General features: G+C 32.6%; 1 long non-coding RNA gene across 2 annotated transcripts; it reads right to left on the bottom strand.

Moving 5' to 3' along the window:
- Positions 1-988: 988 nt before the first annotated feature.
- Positions 989-2,413, bottom strand: LOC107898266 (uncharacterized). Of its 2 annotated transcripts, none has more exons than XR_001684359.2 (4): positions 2,021-2,413; positions 1,809-1,907; positions 1,638-1,710; positions 989-1,511 (listed from the first exon to the last, which is right to left on the bottom strand). It is a non-coding gene; the product is annotated as an uncharacterized lncRNA (long non-coding RNA). The 2 variants fall into 2 exon arrangements; XR_001684358.2 differs by having other exon boundaries at positions 2,051-2,408.
- Between the last annotated feature and the right edge of the window lie 3,012 nt (positions 2,414-5,425).

Here is a 5,425-nt window from a genome sequence, read left to right as displayed (position 1 = left end):
ACACACCGGTGTGTGAGACCATTTCGAGGGTGACACGGCCTGTCACATGAGCGTGTGGCTTGGCCGTGTGACCCAAGCCAATGAGTTACATGGGTATGGACACGACTGGGACACGACCATGTGTCCTTATTTTGAATGTCCACACAGTCTGGCCACACGGCCGTGTGACCTTTGCAGACCAAAATTTTCCACTTTTTCCTAAAATTTCCAAATGTTTCTGATTTAGTCCCGAACTTTTTCTATAGTATTTTTAAGGCCTTGGGGGCTCGATGAATTGAATGGTTTACTATTCCGTTTGTCCGGTAATACTCTGTAACCGTGTTCCGGCAACATATACGGATTAAATGTGTTACAGGGTGGGGGAAAATTGGCGTTTCAAGTTTTAAAAGAGCATGAAGTAGAGAATTTCCAATTAGAGTATTAAGTTCCTATCACAAGGTGGTAAAGAAAATTTCGTAAAATTCGTTCTACAAGCTATTCCTACATATTCTATGGCTTATTTTTTTATTGCCTAAATAGTTATGTTCTGACATGGAAAACATTTGCGCATCTTTTTGGTGGCAGAAGAGCCATGGAAATTGGGGGGATTCATTGATGTGCTTGGAGGCAGATTTGTGACCTTAAAGAAAATGGTGGTTTGGGGTTTCATAGTTTGGATAAATTTTATCTTTTGTTACTTGCTAAACTGGGTTGGCGATTTATTAATTATCCCAATACGTTAATTGCACGTACTCTGCAAATGAAATGTTAGTCGAACTCTAATTTTGAGAGTGCAAGTTTAGGGGCTATACCTTTCTATACCTGGAAGAGTATTTAGGCTGTGAAAGGAGTGCTCCAGGAGGGGTTGGGATACAAAGTAGGTATTAGAACAAAAATTCTATTTCAGGACTCAGCATGGGTACCATGAGCTCCAAACTAAAAAATTCAAAATAGTGTACGTTGTCAGAATAATCTATTGGTAGCAGATCTGATTGGCGATGTTAGTAGGGAATAGAAAGTGGATTTTATTTGAGATAACTTTAGTGACAATGATGTTAGATGGATCCTGAATATCCTATTGTCCAAGTTTCAACATGAAAACTACCAGGTGTGGATATGGGAGGCGTTTGGAGAATTTACAGTTCGCAGTGCATACAAAGCTCTATTACAATAGGATTCAGAAGCTAACCATGTACACAACCAGGAACAAATTAGGAACTTTTACAAAAAATCGTGAGACTTAAAATTGCTCTCTAAGCAAAAAATTACAATCTGGAAAATCTAAAAAAACTATCTGCGTACCCTAAGTATGCTACACTATAGAAGAATGACTAATTCTAGTATCTGTCCGCGATGTGCAGGTGGAATTAAAACCAGTACCCATACCCTGCAGGACTACCCTGTGACAAAGGATTTGTGGCATCATTTAGGCCGGATTTAGCATGAAACAATGTTAAATATGGAGTTACTGGAGTGGCTCACCTGGTATTTTGAACACAACACCAACGAATATTGCAGGTTGTTCGCATGTGCTTTATGGGCCATTTGGATAGAAAGAAATAAGTGGATTCATAAGGGTCAAAGAAGATCTGGAATTTCTATAGCAGACTCTATAAGAAATCATATTCGTGAGATTGATCGGTTACAAGTTCCCTTACCTATTCGATGGATGGAGTTGAAAAGATGGCAACCGACGAAACCTCCGTTCGTGAAAATCAACTTTGATGCGGCCTACAGAAAAAAAGATGAAAATTCATGCTCTTGAATTGTGATTTGAAACTCAGAGGGACAAGTTCTGAGCTAAAAAATAATTATTAATGCAAATGTACCTTCAGATTTTGCGGTGGAAGCGCTTGCATGCATTCAAAGTATCTAGGAGGGATTTGATCTAGGTTTAATGGACATGCAAGTTGAAGGAGATGCACTTTCTGTCATAAATAAATTGTCAAATGAAGGAGAGGATAGATCAGAAATTGGAGCCCTAATCAGAGATGGAAAACTTTTGGGTAAGCAGTTTCATGCCTGTATTTTCAAATATTACCCTCGAACGATAATGCAGTTGCACACTTACTGGCTATTGAAGGCTTGAAGACACGAGAACAATGGAGATCACGAGATAGTGTTCCTAAGTTTGCAAGAGGAGCGATTGAGAGAGATAAGAGAGGTATGATTTTTTGAAGAGATCTGGGGATTGTGTTGTTCTTGGGATAAGAAAGGTCTTAGCAATGTTGAAAAGTTTTTCAAAGATTAGTTTCCCCATGTTTTGTTGCTTTTCAGAGGGTGGGACTGTTGATTTTCTCGACTGAAACACTAAAGTTTCTAGAGCTTCCTCCTTTTTCTAGCTGGGTTAGGCTCGTTCATCTGGGCCTTTATTTTGTCTTTCTTCTTTTATTTTTCTAAAACTCATGTTGTTTTATTTTGGGGTGTTGTTTTGGAATAAAAATCCAGCTACTGTTCAATATATATATTCATAAATTTGGATTCTTTCAGATTTTAGATTGGATTTATCTTAGGCTTGATCTCGGTTCAACTTTTCTCAAGCTCAATTTTTTTTGAACTTAAGTTTTCTTGAGTTTAAATTTTTCTCAAACTCAAATTTTATTAAAATCTAATTTTTCGGATTCAGATTGTTATAGGTTCAGATCAACACAAACAAACTATTAAGCTCGGACTTATTTTGCCAACTCTAATAAAGAACTACAAATTTTAACACCAATGAAAATGATCACATTTATAATCTATTACACAAAAAAATAAATACAAAATTAAAATTTAATGAACTTATAAAATCATTAAATGTGACACCAATCTTGATTAATTGATCAAGACAAGATCACATCATGAGAATTATCTACAATTTTACAGTCTAAATTGCTTCAACTATATAGGGAAGCCTAAGTATTTTTCGTATCTAGGAGAAACTTATTTCTGTAGGATCCAAAAATAAAAATAACCACATATTCTTCATTCGTGGAGGAATGGGCGAAAGCCATCGTCCTTTTATTATTAATGGTCGAATGCATATACATCTTCAAAGGCCAGATGTCATTCTTCCATCAATAGAAAAGAAAAACTCATTTTTTTTTCTTTCCCATGGCCTTACGCCATTAATCATTTGCTTTTGAATTAAAAAAAAAAACCAAAGCTTCTTTCTTACGTTTTTTGACAAAGGAAGCCTTTGAGCAATTCTTCCCTCAACTTCCCGAGAGCTGAACTAAAACTGTCTTTGCTGTCAGGGGCGAAGCCAGGGCCTGGTATGGCTCAACCCTTAAAATGTAAAATTATTTTTTAGACTCTTAATTTTTTTAAAAAATTTTAAATTAATAAAAAATAAAATTACACTTTAACCCCTTTAAAATTATAAAAATTTAATTTAATCATTTATAAATTATAAATATATAAACTATGAAAAATTAAAATTTCATCCGACCCCCCTAAAAAATTTTTCTGACTTCGCCCCTGTTTGCAGTAATGTTATTGTTTTATTTTTGAAATTTAACTTAAATGGAAATTAACATTTTGTAATTCAAAAACAAAAACGGGTCCTTTGTACCGTTTCCAACTATTCTCATAACCTTTTGTATAAAATAAAACTTGTTATTTTTATAAACTTGCAAAAATTTTAATGGATATTTAATATTTCTAATACGAAATTAAAATTTTAATTAATACTAAAATTTTTATCGTAATATCAAAATCTCTAAAGCAATATCAATATTTTTAATGCAATGCCAAAATTTTTAATGGATACCAATATTTCTAATGCAATATTAAAATTTCTAATGGATACCACTTTTTCTAACAGATACCAAAATTTTTAAGAGCATCTTGTTAGATATTCTAAAAAAAAAAAAGTAAAGGGTTATACGAAAATTTCTAAGATGTTCTTAGAAATTTTGGTATGTCAAAATCCAGAATTTGATAACAATTGCCTAGAAGGTTGTCACTCTCTGTTGGCTGATCAACACCAAAAATACACCTCAACATTATTTTGACCTCTTTTTCCAAATCTGATAACAATTTTGCCAAAATAGGCCACGTTTCCCTAGATTTATAGCCGAACTTTCTAACTCTCCTTTTTTGATCTCTATTTTTAGTCGTTGGTTCGACTTAAGGTTTGAGTACGTTACTCACCTCCTCCTAACCTATCATTTCATTGTTCAAATTTGTTAAAAGTTACCCAAAATTTGCTCGAGAATTCAATCAGTCCTCCTCTCTCATTCATCAAGAAAATAGAAAATCCATTGTTTTGCTTTTGTTATTGAACATTGACTTTTCAACTTGGAAAAAAGCCACTTTCTTTGATTTATTTCATCATTATAATCAAAACTCGTCTCTATTCTTGTCCTAAGAATCAAAATGATTGAGAGAAATTTGTTTTCATGAAGGGATATCCATCACCATTTTTTTGTTTGCATGAAGAGATTTGGGTGTTAAACAATCAAAAGATTCTTAAAAAATTCTTTTGGGTGTTGGTTTTTATTCAAAAAAAATACGAGAATATTTTTTAAAACTATTTTTTAGGTTTAGACTCTAAATTTTAGATGAGAAAAAAAAAGATGAAATTTTGAAGAAAACCAAAAAAAATTGAAAAAAAAAGTTTGTTCTAAAAAAATTTCTAGATTTCGATTATCAACATCTAAAATTTTGAGTTTTTTATGAAAGATTTGAATTTGTGGGATCAAAGTTTGAAAGAGCAGAGAACATTAAATTTTGGTATTACGTTACATATATTGGTATTTGGTGTGAAATTTTTGTATTTGGTTACAAATTCTGGTTTCCATTAGAAATTTTGTTATTTGATTAGAAATTTCGGTATTGTTGGAAAAATTCGGTTTAGAAAGCGGTTTTCAGCGGAAGTTTAAAAATTTTAAAACCGAGTCGATTTTTAAAACTTTTAACAATAGACTTTTCTTGAAAAGTACCTATGGTTTATGCAAGATAGACTCGATATGTTCTCAGCTTTCAATTGAATGATCTTCTTTGCTATCCTCGTCCACCAAATTACGCCAAGTGTGGGCTCGAGCAACACGAACCAAACACAACAAGAAATGAATTTATTACTTTCAGTAGGAAAGTACTTTTCTCAATAGGAACTGAAAAAAATTATAATTTCTAGAAAATATAATTTATTTTAAGAAAATAAATTCTCACTACTTTTTGGCAAAATAACAGTATATGAAATTTGTGTGTAAATAACTCTACTAGTGTCATCTATTTATAAGAAGAGAGAGGAGAATACTGGTTGAATAAAAGTAGCACAAATAACATTTATTTAATAGAAAACACTCTTCTAGTCTAATTAGGAGAAAGGGAATATGAGGGATTTGGGGCCTTTCCAGTATTAGGTCCTATTATATATGCTTACTGAACTTTTGACTCAACATTTTATAATTTAATTCAACCTAATATTTATTTTTCTATTTCCCAAAACAAATATTATTTA

Source organism: Gossypium hirsutum, chromosome A07 (assembly GCF_007990345.1).
Source record: "Gossypium hirsutum isolate 1008001.06 chromosome A07, Gossypium_hirsutum_v2.1, whole genome shotgun sequence".
Taxonomy (NCBI): domain Eukaryota; kingdom Viridiplantae; phylum Streptophyta; class Magnoliopsida; order Malvales; family Malvaceae; genus Gossypium; species Gossypium hirsutum.
The sequence above is the reverse complement of the archived record's forward strand: the minus strand, read 5'-3'. Positions and strand labels throughout refer to the sequence as shown.